Source organism: Notamacropus eugenii, chromosome 6, assembly GCF_028372415.1.
Source record: "Notamacropus eugenii isolate mMacEug1 chromosome 6, mMacEug1.pri_v2, whole genome shotgun sequence".
In the NCBI taxonomy this organism is placed as follows: domain Eukaryota; kingdom Metazoa; phylum Chordata; class Mammalia; order Diprotodontia; family Macropodidae; genus Notamacropus; species Notamacropus eugenii.
Window position 1 is genome coordinate 265,543,270 of NC_092877.1, and position 20,997 is coordinate 265,564,266.

Here is a 20,997-nt window from a genome sequence, read left to right on the forward strand (position 1 = left end):
AGTGAACTATTAGAGCCCAACATTAGTATTTAATGGGTTTTTAATCCTTATTGCATCAAGCAATGATGAATGGGAACAGAATGGAGTATGTTCAATAGGTACTTCTTTTCTAAAAAAATTATTTAGTATTTTATTTTTCCCCAGTTGCATGTAAAAAACATTTAATTTTAATATTTGTTTTAAAAAATTTGAGTTCCAAATTCTCTCCTTTCCTTCCTTTCTATCTCCCCTTACCCTCTTTGAGAAGGCAAGTAATTCAATAGAGATTATGCATGCATAATATTTCCATATTAGTTATGTTGTAAAATAAAACATAGACAAAAAACACCTTGAGAAAAATAAAGAAAGTAAAAAACTATATTCCAATATGTACTCAACGCCATCAATTCTTTCTTTGTGAGTGGATACCATTTTTCATCATCAGTCATGTAGAGTTGTCTTGGATCGTGGCATCACTGAGAATAGCTAAGTCATTCACAGTTGATCATCTTACAATACTGCTGCTACTTTGTATACAGCACATTTCACTGCATCAGGTCATGGAAATCTTTCCAGGGTTTTTCTGACAGCATCCTGTTCATCATTTCTTATAGCACGAGAGTATTCTACCACAGTCACATGCCACAAGTTGTTCAGTCATTTCCTAACTGATGAGTATCCCCTCAGTTTCTAATTCCTTGCCACCAGAAAAGAGCTACTATAAATACTTTTGTACATATAGGTCCTCTTCCTTGTGGTTTTTGAAATCTCTTTTGGAATACAGACCTAGGAGTGGCATTGCTAGGTCAAGGGATATGCATGAGTTGCCTTTTTGGTGTAGTTCCGAATTGCTCTGCAGAATGGTTGAATCAGTTTCCAAGTCCACCACCAACAGTGCGTTAATGTCTCATTTTCCCCATATCCTCTCCAACATTTGTCATTTTCATTTTCTGTCCTATAATAGTTATATCTTAGAATGTGTATATATATATATATATATATATATATATATATATATATGTATGTATATATATATATATGCAGGGGTATGTATATATGCACATTATTTCATACTAGAAGGTGGCACCTCTTATAAGGTAGAAAAAAGGGGGAAAAATAAATTCTATGATGATAGTAAAGTAACCAAGATGCCATATAAGCTTTGCAAAACAGTCCTATTTTTTTTTTCTTCTTTTTGGTCTGGACTTAAGGTTTCACCAGTGGGAGGGAAATTCCACTGAGTTGTCTAAAACTTGCAGTTTAACTGAATTGTCTGGACCCTGAAAAGTTAAATGTTAGGATTTAAATCCAGGATTTCCTTACTCTAAAACCAACCCTCTATCCATTGGTTACCCTATGCCACATGTTCTGTTTAGATACTCAGAATCATCTTTAGGATCAAAACAATTTTTTTTCATTTTTTTCTTTGTTGTTATACCCACAGCAAGAGAGATCTAGAATTCTCTTTGATTTTAGTTTGACAAACATGTCTGATTTCTGAAAAGAAAAAGAAATACTCCAGGCATTATCTCTTCTCCATGGTCATGAACTGCATTTTCTCAGTGGACACCTGTACTTCTGATATCAAGGGTTCAGACGCAGAGAGTACAGAAATAAAGAATGCATCATTGTAAGAGTGGGTCAGTATGGTCTTCACATAAACTGATTAGTTTTATGTAGTAGGGATAGAGTTTTAATTAAAAAAAATAAAGATCATCAGTCTGAATTTTTTTACGGATAAAATCCCATCTGAGGATAACAAACATATTTGTTTCAAACATATCTGTATAACCCAACAACTTCTAAACCTTAGATGAAGGCTTCTTAAGCTTTTTCTGCTTGTGACCCCTTCAACTTCTTAAACTATGGGTCTTGACCCTAGGAGGTCACGACTCACAGTTTAAGAAGCATTGTGCCTAGATGATGGCTCACTTATTAGAGCAATATTCAATTGTTAACTTTTTAGTACTAAAAAGTTCAGTAATTTATGATTTAGGTAGTCATTTGGAGAGGGTATTTTGGTAATAATATGTGACCTATATGTAAAAATGTCTAATGACCTACAGATGAAAGTTTTCAGGAGATATTATATTAGGTGATGGTGGTATGTAGGCCATTAATGAGAAAGAAATAACAAAAATCAATCCTAACAGCTAGGGTATTTGATCTTCTGACCTCTTGTTTCTGACCTCTAAGTCATTTCTCCATATTCTAAATAAATTGGAGAATGTTCAAGGTTATAACTTATGTTGGTGTGGCTATTAGCCAAACCTGACTTTCTGTCAAAGTCATCTTTAAAAGAGGCTGGGTTGGAGGTACCTTCTAGGTCAGGCATAAAGGCATTTCAAAAGCTGAGTGTCAAACCTATGTCTTTAAAGATTAAGTGATATGAGAGTTGTCAAATATTAGTAAGGTATATGGAACACTTAGAATTTAAACTACCATGTATATCAGGGTGTGTGCCAGTCTTTTAAGCTTTAAAACATCTCTCCTTAAATTGGGGTGGACTAATAGACTGAGTGTAAAATTGTTACTTTAAATTTCATTGGCAATGGCTGTGGTGTATATCCTCCTCCTTCCACCTCTGCTTTGAAAGGCCTGGGTGCCTCTCATCACACTTACAGATCGTGTGAAACCATTCACTGATATGTGAGCTTTAATGGATGTATAGCATGGCACTTTCAGCATTTTTGTTCTTCACCTCTCTTGGCCCTCTGTGTCCTGAATATGCTACTAGTCATTATTCATCACTACTGTCTTTCCTTACCAGTTAAAACTGTTCTCCATCTTGGTAGACAATAGGTGAAATTATATGGTGACAGACTCAACTACAGTAAATTGGTTGATGATTTTATTTTCCTTTTCTTCTTCATTTAAAGACAACCATCTGTAGAATAAAAGAGGTAGGGGTGTTAGAATACAATGAAGTACACTATGAAACACGCAAATTAACCCAATGGACTCTATAAAGAAAGTTTGAGAAGACTTATCTGAAGTGAGCTTTTGGTGTGAAGAGTCACTTAGACGCTTGACTAGTTTCAGAAAGATGTGAACATTTGAGACCTGCTACCCCACTTCTGAGGATGATAGTTAAGTAACAGATGGAGAGAAGTCAACTTGCTTGGTAAACTTAGTCCAACATATGAAGTTTGGTGCTGAAAATTTGAAATTGACACGCAGAGATGAAGTGGACATATGCAAAGTACCAAATTACGTTATTAAGCGAAAACCAATTTATAAAAATGGTCTTTCAAAAAATAACATATAGGCAATTGACAATTAGCTGGAAGAACAAATGAGGATTATAAGAATCTGAATTAGCAAGAGGAATGGGTCTCTTTATCCAAAGATTCTATTTTGCTAAAGTACAATCTAAAAGTCTTCTGTAGCGATTATTAATGTGAAATGCCAAAAACGTGAGTTCTACCACAATAGAAATTATGAGAAAATTAAGATGCATGACTATAAACAAAATATTAATGATTCTATCTGAACAGAATGTTGAGAGATTTTACATGGAACCTGATTGGCCACTGTACCTGATATTAATTATCTAGAGTTGTCCTTTCCATCCCAATTTAAACTACATCACTCATAACAACAACAAAAAAGCTTGTCTCCATTTTTTCAATTTTTCATTTTCATTTCATCATAGTAATACTGACCTAGATATCAAGAATTTTCTGAGAATTAACTCCACCCTCCTCATCAATATTCCAAGGAAAATACCCTAAGCTTTGATTAGTATTGCTTCACCAGAGTCCAAAATGTTGTTCACTCAACTTCATTATACTTTAGTCAAATTAAAAACTTTTACAGACCTAGTATTTTTTTCTAGCTGATCAAGATTATACACTAACAAACCATTTACAACATGTTACAGAAGTATCTCATTACTTCTTTTTATCTGTCATTAATGAAAATTACTGTTAGATTTCAGTAACTTATAGAAGTTATTCAAGGAGAAATATTTGTGAGGGGCAGTGGAATATGAGAGCATTTTATTTTTGCACCCCTATTTCCTTTTTTGCTCTTTTGTTTTAGTGTATTTTCACAATGATCATTATGAACAAGTTGTAAAGAAAAACAAGGAAATGGATATAGGTTAGGGCTTATAGGGATAATGAAAATACAAGATCTTTTCATTTGCATGTGGGTTACAATCAAGTACTTCTAGAGATTGTACAGGTAGAAAATATAATTAGGTTCAAAAAACACTGAAAAAATTATGAATGATATATCCTTGACAAGTTTTGTGGAGAAGTCTCTACTTGACTTAATTCTTTCTATTCCTGGATCCCCAATGTTTGTGACTCTGGAGTCATCTTTAACTTTTACTCTTCTTTTAGCTTTCATATTGTCACTAAGTCTCATTGATTCCACTTCTATACCACTTCTTTAATCCATCCCTTACTTTCCAGTCCCTCTGTCCTCTCCCTAACAGAGAGTTTTATTACCATCCTCCAGAACAATTGCAATAGCATCCTCTAAAGCATCCTTTGTTGAAAGACTTTTTGAAAACTATAAATCTCCGCTCTCTGTGCCTTCCAATCCATATTTTCTATTGCAGCCAGAATAACCTTCCTAAGGTAGAGATCTAGCCTTGTTGCTCCTCCTTTAAAAAAAATTATCAATAGTTCTCTGTTGCCTATTGAAAAAGTTCAAACTCACTGGCATTCATGATCCCAGGGGATCTGTCATCATCCTAACTTTCCCCACTACATATTCTATAACTCAGTTAAACTGAACCATTTTCTGTCTCAGAATGTCCCCACTCTCTTCACCTCATTACCTTTTTTGAGGCTCTTTCCTACCTTCAATATCTTCCTCCACCTCTTATTGAATTGTTACCTATCTTTTAAAGCCAAGTTAAAAATATTGCCTCCTCTACAATTGATTTTTGCATTTGATTTGACTTGTTTCCTTAGTCCTAATCTGCAGCTCTTGCATTTGTAACTCTAAATGAACTTATCCTATAATATTTTATAGCTATCTAGGTTGGTTATTGGAATGTAAGTTCCCTGAAGAACACTCTATTTTTAAAAAAATTTAAACATTATATCTCCTCCAAGTTCAACCCAATGATCAACATACAGTAGGCATTTAATAGATGTTTGTTGAATTAATGAAAGCTATATCCCTAGTCTTTTAAGGCTGATTAAAATGGAAGGCAAATGCCCATGCTCCCTACAAAATGTCCCTTGGTGTTATGTTAGAAAATGAATAGGCCATTGATATGAGACAATATGGCAGTTTACGTGTCCTTCTGTTAAGTTTGGAATGCTTAAGATGAAACAAAATAGTGCTCAATGGTCTTTCCCTCTAGTATTACTTCATTATCATCAATTAGTGTTTATTGATTACCTACCTCAAAATTAAAATCTGAATACTTTAAAGTAAATAAAACAGACATGGATCTCTCTTTATCCCCTTACAATTTAAAATAGACACCCACACTGTTCAGAATGTAGGAAGGCATACAGACAACCAAAGAACACCACAAAAAAGCTAGCACTGTCACTGTAGGAAGTCTCAGTACTTATGAAGAAACAGACAGTTTTATACTATTTACAGTTTACTGTTTATGATTCTTCTATTTATTCATTGACTTCTGTGCATGACCAGAAATTAAATCATGTTGAACCCATTAATCAACAACTATTAATTGCCACTGTTATGATATTTTGGGCTTGGCATCTTTTTTTTCTATATTTTTATTTCATAGGCCTCTTAGCAGTATCTTGATCATTTGTCTACTAGTCTTACAGAACATTCTGAAGAGTAGATATCAACATTCTTTGCTGTTGTCAATTCATACCACTAAGCAAAAAATTCCTGGAGTCAGCAATATAGTACTTGAATACTTGGTGGCTGATCCTACTTAGTCTTCTCTACTGCTTTGTCTAAGAAACTATCCCTGACATCTCCTGACTTTATTGTGTCTCTAGTTTTATGTATATATCTCCTCTCTCTTACAAACCATCACCTCATACATCTCTCTTTTGTTTGTATGCCATCACTGTGGTAAGGACAGTTATAAGTTTTAAGATACCAAAGTTAAGGTCCTCGGGCAAAGTGCCATCTGAATCAGCCAATTTGAAAAACAAAGATTTGTATGTTTTCAGGTAGCTTAAATTTCTCCAAAGTAATTAAATCAATATATATTTTAATTGTGTATGAAATCTCCAAATATGATCTCTGAATCTCCAAAAATTTCCATGCCTGGATTTTCATAAATGTAAGTAATGGTGTTCTCATGTCCCATGTAAGTACTCAAGGTGACAAAGGTATATTAGGGAAAGGACAGACTGTTTCATTTTATGGAAAATACAGAAGGCACAAGGCATTATAAATCCTAGAAATAGATACAGAAGTACTTAAAAACTCATAGCGTCTCATAAGTTCTCCTTAAGAAGTGAATTGAGCTTGGTGTCACCTTAACATTCCAGTAGAACCCCCTTTTCCCACAGGTTTCTATTAAAAATCTCTGTTATCATGTGATTTGCACTCCTTCTAGAAGGCAAAAAACCCCAACACTTTGGGACTGCTGAATCAGAACTCTCGTTCCCATTAGTGCAGCTAGGTGGCACAATGGATAGAGTGCCAGGCCTAGACTCAGGAAGACCTGAGTTCAAATATGACCTCATACATTTGCTAGTTGTGTAACCCTGGGAAGTCACTTAACTCCTATTTGCCTCAGTTCCTCATCTGTAAAATGGGGACAGTCCAGAGAAGGAAATGGCAAACCACTTTGCTAAGAAAATGCCAAAGGATCCTGTAGAGTTGGATGCACATCTGAATAAATAATACAGTATTATAGTAGAAATAGTAAAGCTGATAATCCCCCATATCATGACTTTAATTCTCTTATCACACATTCAGTCTCAGGGCCATGTGGATGATCAACTTTCTCTAAAAGATAAAATACTCAGAAACTCCTCTTCTGCTCTCTTGAATGTTAGATCTCAGAACTCTTGAACTTGGGCTTATTCTCAAGATAACATCCAAATCTATCATTACCCAAGAAATAAATCTCCCTTCTCTGCTAGAAGGCTAGATTTCAAGATTATGTTGCATAGGGAATTTCCCTTATCTTCTATACAAGAGCTTGTGGGTTTGGAATGTTGTCTACAAACTCTTCTCCTTGGTCATGTGGCCAGGCATATTTCTGTCCCTGTCATGTGCTTCTGTACTATATTTCATCATTACCTTGACTATTGACATATCTTGGAGTAGGGAAGCCCAATTTTGATCTTTTGTCTCTGATTTGTGCTCAGAGGTGTAGGACAAAGAGTCAGGAATACTCAGATTAAAACCATCCTATATATACTTATCATCTGTATGACTTCCAAGGCAAGATACACTCTGGGCCTCAGTTTCTTTATCTGTAAAATGAAGGAGTTGGACTTGATGACCTTCAAGGTCACTTCTAGCACTTAATCTATGAATCTATATTCATGAATTTCTTTAATTTTAAGAAATAGAATGTTATTTAACACAGATGACAGAAATAGCCATTTTTAACCAGCAAAAGTCTCAAAATACTTTATGAATGTTTCAAATTCAGCAAAACATAAAACACAATGTGCTAAGCATTTTCCTTCTTAATTATTAAGCACAGGTATCAAGGGAAATATAATACTTGTGTTTCTGATTCACTTATACTTAACTCATCAAAATTTTGTCCAGGAAGACCTCTTCAATATCTAAAAAGTCTTAGGAGTCTCTTTCAAAAGATTTGTAAAATGCCTTTGCTTAGAAACTGAAAACTCATATTTCCCCAAGAAATTAACCCAGAATTCAGGTTTCACTTCAAATGAACCCATTATTTTTGAAGGAACTCTGCTCTTTTTGTGATATGTCAACAAAGTTTCTTTTACTAACACCTTACTCTCATTCCTCATTGTGTGACTTTCAAAAGCTTTATCAACAGAACCCAAGCTCTGTTTCTACTAAACTAGAAAAACTTCAGGTATGGGTCCAGAAATGAATGTCTCTCTTTGGAAAAATCAGACCACCTAAGTTTGGAGATTTTCATCACCAGGTTGGTCACAGTATGATGAAGTTTTTTGCTATAGAAGGTCTTAAAGACCATCTATCAAACTGTGGAGAGGAGGTGAATGCATCAGGAAGACAGTATCCACAGTGATGAAATCTGGCTCCTTAAGTATTTATATATTTGAGTATATTGTAGATGTGTTTTTATAGTTCAATGAATATGGAGTGATCATGCTAAGGCTCTTTCTCCCAGAGTCAGGGTTCTAGAGGTTCCTGGGGTGATTCGGGGGTAACTTTCTCTATTGCCATGGTCTCTAGACCTCACTAGTTTTCTTTACCCATTGTTGGGTGCCAGTGATGAGGATCCCAGCTCCACTAAACTGGTAAGTATTAATTTCTATTTCAAAGGAATGTTTTCTTCAAAGACAAGGTAATAACAAAAGTACAGACATTTCTCCTCAACACCCTGGGGCACCTTCTCTAGCATCCTTATTTCAGCTTCTGAGGCGTTAGTCCTCAAAGGCCACTCTTTGCTTCTTGGAACACTAATGTTGAATTGGCTGAACCCTGCCTAGATTCCAACTACTGAATTCTTAGAGCTTTGCTCTTTGGACCTTTGGAGACTCACAAAGTCAAAGCCTCCATATGAATATCTCACTTAAAACAAAACAACAAATGCTAAGGCAGGCAGAGAACTTATTTTCATAGGACTACATGAGCTCATAGGGGAGAAAGCACAGGTCTTCTCTTCTTACAGCATTGTACAAGAGTCAAACTCCTAGGGAAAGAGAAAAATGGCAGGGGCTCTGACTGACAGTGCTTCCACAATCAATCAAAAAAGCCCCATTTTCATTACTTTGTTAGTTGACTAGAATACTAGAGAACATTTGCTCACACTCCTGCTTGGACATAGGTTCAGGCTTGAAATTGTGAAAGTGCTGTAAATGTTTGTTCTTCTTCAACAGGTGGAAACAACTGAGATTACCACCTTATTAGCAAGAATGCTTCATTATAATAGGAAACTACCAAATAGTAGTTTCTTCCCCCAGTAGACTTCTTATCCTCTGAACCCAGGGGGAAGCAACCCTGGTGCATAGTCCCTCCTTAGTGTGGACAGTTTCTTGCTGCATTGCAGGATCATCATAACACCTTTCCTCATCATTACGCCCCCTCTGCTTTCTTCCAAAAACTGAAATGGTGGGTGCGGGAATTTTTGGTTGCCATGGGGTCGACCAGATTCTCTTGGGAACAGATTTTCCCTGACTTCACTTGACCTGGACAAACTATCCTCAGGTGATGTTGGTTTGAAACTTAGACCAAAGAATCAAGTCAGAGTTTCACACAGAAGCTACCCAATGGTACAATAAGATCTCCAGGATAGCATATCTGGGCTACTGTGACATCTCAATTATTTTTTCCTTTTTAGGTAAGTTCCTTCATAGCCCAGTCTGGACACATTTTACTTCCTCCTTCTCCAAATATTTTGGTTTCTGCAACAGTATTCTCATGGGGTTGGGGGCTCTCTTTCTCTGTGGGACTTAGTATCTTGAGGTCAAAGGTTTCTCCTTTCCCTCAATTTTTAAAAACTTGGTTGGAGGCCTATTTTCAAGCTTACCCTATGAACACTTTGTTCCACTTGACCCAGCCCATCCAGGGCGGCTCATTTCGTCTATGGTTTTCAGTTATGCTAGAGATGGCAAGAATCAGCTGAGAACCACTCGCCTCTCTGGTGGCAGAGAGTCCACAACCTTTTAGAAACCAGAGAAATTGTCTTAAAGAGCCATAAGGGAGTGATATACAATTCTCTTTTGCCAATGGAGTGATCACTCTGGAAAGGATCTTACAATGATGAAAGATATAATATGATTGAGGTAAGACTCTTTAGGGTTTTGAAAAATCCTTGCTTTCGGGCTCTCTGAGACCAAAGGGAAATTATACAAAGGCAAATTCTGATGGTTTAGGAAAGAAACTACGCTGACATTTCACATTCCCAAGGCAAACAACTGCAGTGAAAAATCACTCAAGCCCACTGGAGGATATGCCCTTATGCATGATATTTTGTATCAGATATATCAGTCACATTGCAAAGGACTTAGATCAACTTAAAAAAATAAAACCCAATAGAATGATTACAGCCGCTGCCTAGAATGACAAGTATTATCAACAAAAATTAATCAGGCGCATCTTTTAGTGAACTCAATTAATAATGTGCAACAACAGGGTCTCTTTTCTTAAGATGAAAATTAATTAGTGGAGGGAAGGTCACTTGGAGATGCTGACATCACTCATCAGAATGCTCTGGCAGCTCTAATTATTTGTCTTCCAGGCTTGGGTGATCAGAAATTATTGCAATACCTGAGCAACATTTTGAAAAAGCTTTGTGCATGGCTCTTTTAATTAGACCTGGTATTTGATTAATGCAGGGGAAGCGTTTAGATCAGCCTCTTATCACTGAGTGACTTAGAAGTTTTAGGGAATTATATTGTGCAAGACAGGGTCAGTGAATGAGCTTTGGAGCTTAATTTTTTTTAATTTAAAAAGTTAAAAAAATTTAATTTGTCTTTCATATCTTTTTTTTTCATTGTTAAGCTATGTATGTGAATCTATGTATGTGCATGTGTGTATTTGGGTTATTTCACCTTTTAAATAAATAAAACAAACCTTTTGGGAGTTTAAGAATTGAATATTTTCCATTCACAAACCTTTTACAAAAAAAAAAAAAAAAAACCCTTTTACAAACTTGGCCTAGGAAATCAGAGCATTATTAAAGTAGGATTCACATAGGCTATAAATGAGCCTAGAGCAACAAATTAAAAAGTGAAAACTTTATACAAAAATGTTCTGTTTTTTTGTTTGTTTGTTTTGGTGTTGAATAGGAGAAAATCAAACTAAACCAAAAAACCCCCAACAAAATCTACTCCAACTAAAATAAACACTAACCCAATTCAAGCTATTTATGTAAAAACTAGTCTTTTATTTTACCTCAGATTTAGTCAAACTGAATGAGTGAAGATCCTGGGTAGGTGACTATAAACTAGGCTAGGGATCAGGAAACTTGAATTTAGACTTGACTCTACCCCTAACAAGCTGTGAAATAAAAAAGGTTGGACTCAGTGATCTCTATGTTTCCTTCTGGCTCTGTGATTCTGTGACATATATCCTAACAACAAAAAAAAACAACACCCCAGTCTGTCTAGAAAAAATGGGTCAGAAAAGTGTTGTCAAATTGACAGTGTAGAAAATAGACTTACTTCATGGATGGAAGGGCTGTGTTACTGAGTTGTTTGATATGACTGAATTTCTATTAAGGTATGAAAAATCCCCCTCTACATATATTAAACATTTTAATAGTTTTAATATAACTTTCTGGCCTGTATTACAAATATGCATGCGTTCTACCTGAATTCTTCATGGTCCACTGATATTTACAAACATCAGAAGTTAAATACAGCATTTATCTGTAAGTTTTTTCAAAGTCTACAGGATGAAGTTGAAGTAGAGTAAATTTCCTTAAAGTATCACAAGCAGCTAGATGGAATATTTCAATTTTTCCGTGTGTGATCTGTGAACTCGGTCACAAGAGAATCACTCTTTTCATAGTCAGGTATTGGTTTACTAGAAACAGTTAACGATACTGATCTTTCTTTTGAGCTCAGCATAAATCTCTGACTTTCCTGTGCTGATGCACCCACCTGCGGCTGGGCCCTGCCTGTCCTTCCTCCCTTTGTTCATATTTTTAACCTAAGTCTAGGATGTCTTCCCTTGTACTCCTTCTGTAGGATTCCTATCCTTTAAAGCTCAACTCAGTTGCTACCTTTGGGACAGCTAACTCATCATAAATAACCTTTCACTCCTTGGACCTCACACGGATCTTTGCTTGAACCTCGCAGGCACTTAACGCATTATTTTGTATTAGAATGATGAGTGTACGTATCATATCTTTCACCATTTAAGCTCCTTGAGTAATAATAATATTAATGATAACTGACATTTATATGGTACTTTACACACATTCTCTCTTCCGAGGGCACAAACCTTATCTTGTCTGAACTTGGTATCTTCCCCTGACGTAGCCCAGTACTCTGTATTTAATAGACACAATGTTTTTTTTTTTTAAATGGAAAAACTACAAACATTTATTAAATTTCTACTACGTGCAGAGTATTTTACAAGGCTCTGGGAGAGACACCAAACTTAGATAAAAGCTTCACAGAGCTTACATGGCATTACCATAATTATAATAATACCCAATGTAATAGTGTAAGTACACTGGAGAGGTAAAAAACAAAGGACTACCCAAGAAAGTAATTGTTACCCCCCAGTAGAATGTGAGCTCCTTGGAATGAGCCTATTTTATGTCTTTCTTTATATTTCTAACACTTAGTATTAGTAGTTGACACATACTCTTAAGAATTGATTCAAAAGATGGAAACAGACAATGTTGTAGGTGATTTTCAGGTACATTAATACAGGACTGGTGGTGGTATGAAATGGGTCAACAATTTTGCAAAACAATTCAGAAATATTCAAGAAAAGTCCTGTAGCTGTTCATATTTTGCCTTGCATATTCCACTGTTGGATATGTAACCCAAAGAGGCCAAAGCAAAAAAGAAAAGAAAAGAAAAGAAATATCCCCAAATATTCAATGTAGCAGTTTTTGTGGTAGGAAAGAATTGGAAACAAAGTAGATGCCTGTTGGTTAGAGAATAACTAAACAAATTGTGGTGTATGGACATAATAGGATGTTATTTCATGATATGAAATAAACCATTCAAGGAAACATGGGAACAATTGCATAAATTGATATAGAATTAAATAAGCCAAACCAGGAAAACAATGGCTATAACAACATGGACAAAGAAAGCAGTAAAGTGAAATTGAATGCTCTGTAATTTAATGACCCCTGTATCGGCTGCCCTGGAGAAGGGATGAGGAAATACATGTCTCTCATTTTGTTTAGGAAGGAGAGAAGGGCTTGGATTCTGGAATGTTGCATATGCCATTATCTGTGACTAATGTGTCCATTTGTTTTGCCAAACTGTTTCCCCCTCCTTTTTCTTTATACTGAAAGAAGACTCACCGGGTTTAGGGAGAAGCAGGGAGGAAATATTCAGAAATTCTGGACATGACTGTGATGGAAAAAAACAAAAAACATCAATTAACCTTTAAAATAAATGAAATTTTTAAAAAAAGGATGGACAGAAATTTGACAGATAAGTAGGAGGCAGGACATTCTGGGAACCTGATGGTGTTTAAAGGTATATGAGAGAACTCAGTGATGAGGGGAAGCTAGTTCAGTTTGACTAGGGAATAGAATGCATGGAGAGGAAAAATAAATCAAAGAAGTCTGGTAAGGCAGAGTAGTACCACATTGTAAACGATTTTTAATGTCAAGAAGACATTTAAACAATGGAGAATTACTGATGATTTCTGAGCAGAGGAGAGATATAACCAGTGCTATGTATAAGAAAGCTTGAATTGAAATATGTGATTATATTCAGTGTTAGAAAAAGGGCAACTTCCTGATGAGCCTGAGCCAGTATTAGAGGTGGTGGTATGACTTTCCCTCTATTAATTCTTGCCCAAGACTGATGAGTTAACTATTCCATGTTAACAAACCTTTGTTTGGTTTTTGTTTTATTTATTTATTTTTTTGGCTGAAGCTTTTATGGAGCCTGCACTTCCTTCTTGAAGTGATAGCATCTCTAACTTAGAGTGTCAGGACGGATTTTAATTCTGACAATGAAACTTTGGCTATTGATGTTTTAAGTGCCATTAATGAGTCCATCTCCTGTACATTACAGTTGTGTTGTCCATTATATGCTGATTTGAGATATTCTAGAATCTGGTGCTCATTTAGTACTAACAAAATGTTAGTACTCATTTATGAGTTTCTCTTTATTGTGTTTTATTTTCTACAGTTCAAATCATATGTTTCAATGGCTAATCTGCACCAATTTGCATCTGCATGGTCATAGAACGTATTCTAGGTTTACATCTTTAATATAAAACTTTGCATTTGGACTGGTTTATTGTTATGTACTCATGACTAGATGATGTATCTGCCCAGTAGAACCCAATTATGATGCTGGGATAGGGACAAAAATAATGACCACGTAATTGTCTTTTCATGTTTTGCTCCAAGAGACACACCATCTATGTCTGCAGGGGACATGGCAATCTTCAGAATAGCTGAACCCTTGGTAAAGGTCGGAACTTGATAATGGGCTTTACTGTACTTTGAAATTTAAATTTGCCACTTCAATGCTGATGACAGAACCTTTCAGGCTGGCTTCTGTGACACAATTTCATGAGCACCTGGTCCTGCTCTGCTGCCCTGGTCACCACTGCCACATTAAGCAACCTCATCAAGGGAGTTGGCACCCTTATCATGTGATGAAGGAGTGATGAGGAAGCTGAGGACAGAAGCAAAAGCAGGTGGTGAATTAGGGCTGGCCAGAGGGGAGCACTGGTGAGTGCAGTGGATATGGAAGAGCAGTACTGCTACCCAGCCAATGTCTGGCAGAGGAGGAACAGCAGGTGATGGAGAGTAATTGTGAGCACTGAGAATTTCCCTTTCTTTCTCTAGGTGGAATGTAACATGTGAATGTATGTATAAATACAAATACACATTTGGATACATAAATAAATGCCAGTTAGTGGTCTTAATTTCATTTTGAATTTTGCACGCTCAAGCTTATGGAATAGTTGAATTGCTTTGTAAAAGAACCTAGCTGCTCTTTTAAAAAAATGATTTTAAATGATCTTTAAGATGATAAGATATATTGTTTATGTAATCAGCATACTCTGGAAACCAATGTGCTTCAATTTTCTACAATTTGGAAATAGCTTAGAATTTAGGCATTAATGAAAAATGAAATAGCCTGTCCCATATCTATTGGCAATGGTAAAACATTTTGTATACCCATTTTCTACTGATGTATTATGCATGCATGAGCCAAATAGGTCTTACTGATTTATTTTAGCTTTTTTATGCCCTGATTCTCAGTCCATGTGCAAAGCAGTGTATATTCTCTCTGCTCTATACTCCCACTGACTATATTATGCCCTAGGGTGCTCTTTAAGTGGAGAAGATACCCAGTTATGGACACAAGTAGAAAGTCAGGCTGTAAAGTCTTACTGGTTAGCATGGCATTTGGCCATATATAAGTAGAGAAAAGATTTTAAGAATCAATGCCAGATGAATTGTAACTCGGAACTGTGACATCTGCTCTTACATACCAACTGCATTCAGCAAAACCCTTCAGAAACCATCTTTATTAAAAAGATTGAGTCTAAAGTATTTGACAAACCTCAATATTTAACCAATATTATGTCTATAGAGCACATGCTCTTCTATGATATGACACATATCTCTAGGATGGAGAAGAAAAGCAAAATAAGTAGCATGCAACTACCAGGAACTCACTTATCGAAATAAATTATGCCACAACTATATTATTAAAAACCAAGAACTTTGTTGCATTACATATTAACTATATTGAATTCTATTCTCTCCTCTGTGCTTGGAAATTCCCAATTCTCAGTTGTGAAGGAGAGAAAATCTTTCCTTTCTGTTCAATGTTTAATTGAAACATAGTCCTGGTATGAAAAAAAGTATTGTCAAATTGACAACAAAAAAACTAATATGTAATAACCCATTCCATAACTGCTGTCAGAAGCATGTCTGGATGACATGGAAGAGACGTACACAATTCTTCCTCCTGAGAGGAGGATGGAAAGTAGCATGGAGGTAGGATCTGCTTCTTGAGTAACATGGAAGCCCAGTGATGAAGGGGTCAGTACCATGGAGAGGGAATGGCACTAGACTGGACGTGGTGTTGGGAGTTTCCCCTTCTTCTCTTAACTCTTCCATTGACAAGCTGAGTGACATGTGAGAATTCAATCTCTAGATTTCAATTTTCTATCTGTGAAATGAAGAGGTTAGATGAGATAACATCTGTATGAGCTCTAAGAGTCTTAAGATTTTACCTTGTCCAGAGCTATTCTACTTCCACTAGGAGATAAAGAGACAATGGTGGTAGTGGTTAATAGATAAATCCTATTTCTTCTGGTTTTTTTTTTCTCCCATAATCCTTAGTTTCAGCCAGGACCACAGGCCAGGGAATTTGGCTTATTGTAAATTTATTTTTGTCCATTTTATTGATAGGGAAATGAAAGCAAAGAGGTCATTAGCCAGCAATACAATTATTTAACAATGACATTTGAACGTACTGATTGAAACAGTATTTTTTTTAAAAAAAACTTTTTGAGAGACTGCTATTAAAATATGATCCCTCATTTCTTAGAAGTCAGAATTTTTTCCTCTCAGCCAGCATTTTTGTCATTTCATTGTAGAAATCACTTCTGGAAATGACCAATTGTACAAAAACACACAGTAGATTTTAAACTGACAGTAGTTGATTGCCCACTCAGATCAAACTCTGGAAGATCTCATTAAATATTGTTAAGGCAAGAGGAGTTTTCAAAGATTGCATATTGAAAGAAGCAAAATGTCAACTCTAAGACAATACATTCCTCTTATTGGATTGTAAAGTTTTGACAGCAATGAAGTTGTGATCAGGCACTTTATAAAGCAACTATTTTAAGGTCTTATGGGTTGATGAGATGCCAGTGCTTGGTAAGCTCCAGCTGGGATTTAGTCACTGATTCCTGGGTGACTTGGAAGAATGACCAGCTCATCTATCTCACTGTGGGAGAATTTAACTGATCTATATTACAAAACATTTTAATGTTACCATTCCATTTATTTGTCTGTAAAGACTCCAATCAAATCAGTATTATTCTCAATTCTGTAATGTAAAAATATTTTTTATATATGTTGGTAAGTGAACAACATATTTCAGGTACTTTCCCTTAAAGTGATGCTTATATGAGAACAGCACCTATTTCTGACATTTCTTTTGAATGATTTAAGACACAGCATTCCCTACTCTTGTCCCCTCCCCCATCGTCAAGGAAGTAGTCTCACATTTACTATGCATAAACCTCAGTTTCCAGTTCATTCTAAGCATATTACTTCTAGAACTTAAGTGATCAAATAGACTTAAGAAAAATCCTTTTGAAAAAGTTCTTTTTATTATCAGTGTCTGTGGAAGTTTTTTCTTGTTAATTCATTGCATTAGGTGTAAAACATGATAAACCACCTTTATACTCCCCAGCCTTCCGTAGCTTATCATCTAAGTGATCTGATGAGTAACTGATCAAATTAGCAAAACCTTTCCCAGTGCTGAGGCATGGAGCTTTATTGGAAATAGCATACATCATTCCTCAACAAATTCCTCTGTGATTTTTCTTAAGCTTGCTGGTTTGAGCTTATGACAATCAATAGCAAACAGTCAACGAGGAAAAAAATATGTGACTTGTGAATTCCTTTTCTTTCTTCAGGATCCATGGTAACTTAACTTGCCCTCAATATTTCCATGTATGCACAAGGAACCTACTTTAACCCATCAATTTCTCTTGTTTGTCAAATATCAAGGTGCAGAGGCAGCTTTTGTCAAATGCATCACCTCAAGCTATACAGCTAACTCGATGCATTTGATCACCTTGCCAACTGTTTTATATCTGAGAAACAAAAGAAACTACACATGTATATTAAAACTGATTAGCATTGTACCCTAAAGCAATTAAATAAATATTAGAAGAAACTCCCATAGCCCTTTGTTTTGCTATAAGGGGCTCAGCTGTGCTACTTCTAACCCTAACTACATCACTTCAAATTACCAGTAAATTAACAGAGGAACACTTTCAACCTCAGAGCAGATTTGATCCAAATAGTCTTTAAATGCCATTTCTGTTCCTATTAACCTAAAGATCGGCATAGCAGATATTTTCTCCAGGCTGCCCAGCAATACAGGGCATTAATGGCTAAGTTGTGACAGCACTTTTCATGATGATTTATGATTCAGTGTTTAACTTGATTACTCCACTGCTGACTCTGAATACTATTTCAATTAGTGCACAGAAGGTCACATCACAAATATTCCTCTATAATCTATTCCTATTAACACTAATACACAGAGTAACCAAATCTTTTCACCCTTGTTGATTCAAATCATCCATAGCCCTAACTGCAGGCTTGTTTACCAGTTTACTGCTTTGGACACATCCGAAATGGTAATTTTCAGTCCTTTGAGTATCATTAATAGCTGTACCATGACATGGTGAATAAAGCATCCCTCTGCCGGTGTTTGCGCATTAATAATTATCAAAGACCTGGATTTATTAAGTAGAAGGTATGCTTTTGAAAATGCCTGTCTGAAGCATTATTTCATGACCAATTACTAAATATATATACAAAAGATTTTTATTTTAGGGAGATGAAATTGGCTTCCCCTGAAAATCAATTTTAGCAACAACTCTTCTTTCATTATTGCTATTTTAATGACCTTAGGGGCTTGATGCTATGTAAGTAACTAATTGTATATCCAGTTCTAGTTTTCTTTTTTTCTTCCCCTTTTCTTTAAGTTAATTTATATTTCCTGTCTCTTGGGAAAATATAATGCTCAAAGTTATCAGGTCCTTCCTATATACATGTAAACTGTTTTCTTTTTTTTCAGTGGCCAGTATGCTATGGAGAAGACATGATCAAAACCAAAAAAATAGAAGAGAAAGCAATACTCCAGAAAAATTTTCACTTGATCTGTAGGTTAAAGTATAATCTGATTAATGATGAAAAAATAATTCTCTGCAGATTATGAATGTAGGCAACCTTGTATAGTGGATAGAGAGGAGTCTGAGGAAAGGCCCATTCTGGCTGTGTGATCCTGGGAAAGTGACTTAATTTTTCAGAGAGCTAGGCAATTCTCTAAGATTGTAAGTTGCAGAAAAGATACTGACTACATTGATAGAGGGGATTCCCTCATCTGGGAATTTCTCTTATAAATGATATTACCAATCCAAGTCCTGTGCCTATCTCTCCATTGTGTGTAACTTCTTATTAACATAATTTACATATCATTTAAACAACTATTGATCAAAGACTAGAAGTTTAAAGCACACAAATTTTATAGTTTTTAAGTGATTTTGGAGGGAGTCTGGATCTAAAGTAATTGATGCAATAGACCCTTTCATCTCTAGGGTTTAACTAAGATGAGAGCTGACTGTGAGTTTAGTTAGAAGTTCAAATGGAAAGTATTAATATTTGAGGGACATTTAATTGGAGGCCCAATCAATGTTTTTGGTAGCGATGGTGATAAAGATTGGGCCTTCATATCAGTCTTGTGAATTGGCTAAAAGGTTAATGTTCCTTTTTCTTATTTCCCTCTTAAACATTGGGAATCATTACCAAACCCAAAAGGCTTAGAACTGTATCTGCTCTCTCTCCCTTAAGGAGTTCACTCTGCTCTAGACTCACATATGTGGTCCAGACAGGTTTCAGGATGGGGGGAGCTTTGTTTCTGAGAGTGGAGCCCAGTTCCCATTTCTCATACTTGTCGCCTCATTAACCCCCAACTTAGGAACTCTGATGACAAATTATTTAAAGTTAGTTACTCAAATTATAGTGTAAATCAGGTAGAGTACCCATATTTATTTCTGATAAATAAAAGAAATGCTAAAAGATGTGAAAAGATCACAATAAACCTTGACAGAAAGTCTTAAAACAGGATTTAGTAACTTACTTAACTATACACTCTTCTGGGAAGCCGATACTAAAACCTTGTCAGAACATAAAAGCGTTTACATTACTGCTGATTAGACAAATTATAATGAAAATAATGAAACTACTTTTTATTTAGAAGTCCACATCTCCCAGCAAGGAAGGTCAAGGAGTGGACTCTTCCCTTGTTATTGGTTGCCTTATATTATACAGGAGCTTCTCTTGCTGACAATCAGCATTATTCAATGGACCCAGAAGCTTCTGACATCTGGAACTCACAAGGATGCCTCTAAACATGGACACATTCATCTTGGGAATGATGTTTGATCATTAATTCAGAAAAAGAAAAAGTGGAAAGGACCCAGACAGTAGCATACCTAGTTGAGTCAACGATCCATTTGTATGTTCGTCCTTTGTTGCCGAAGAAGACCATGCCATCAGGGAACTGATGACATGATTTGCACTTGACATTGTTTTGAGTGAGGGAGGGCTGTGCAGGTCACCAGCCTCACTTCTCCTCCAGAGCCATCTGAATCCAGTGACCAGATGTTCATCAGGATAACTGGAGATGACCCAGGATGAGGCAATTGGAGTTAAGTGACTTGCCCAAGATCCATATGTGAATTGTAATGGAATGGGGTGAAAGATTTCTCCTCATGAGACATCTAGAGGCAGAGAGTACTGTTTACCAAATGGGAAGGGGATGAGTCTAAAGTTATCTCTTCTCTTTAACTGATGAAACCCCTCTTCCTCCCTTGCACTCCCATTGCTTTATCAGAGGTGTGTGTGTGTGTATGTGTGAACAGCCAGGGGACCATGCAAGGTCTGTCCCATCATACCAATATGTCAAGCCTTTTCCCTTTCAAGTCTCTGCAGGTCCATGAGTTCATCATCTCTGAATCACACATGATCAGCTAGAAGCAGGAGAGGTTACTGCACCCATGTTCCATGGAACAGCCCATGTTATAATTCTAGTCATTCTGTTCTTCAGCTTAATTGATCAGTTCAGCACTTATAAACTTTAGCAACTGACAGTAAAAGAGTTTATCAAAGAAAAGATAAGTATTAGGGCTTGTTATTACAATTGACTCAGTAGTCAGTTCTTTTCAGAAGACTCCTACTAGGCTCAAATTACTCTCTTCTTACCCATTGATTTTATTATGAAGGAGTCAGACCAAATTGATCATTTGCTAAGGAGCTGAGTCTGAATCTTCTTCCACCTACCCTAAAATATTTCACCTAGAAGCCTGATATAACATCTTAAATTTCACTTTACAAAAGGCTGCTTTTGAAATGGAATTACCTTACCTCTCTGGACTAACAAAACTACATTTTCAGTTTCTTGGTACTTTCTCAGCTAACCCCATTGATGGATTTATAAACAGCTCAATTGTCTT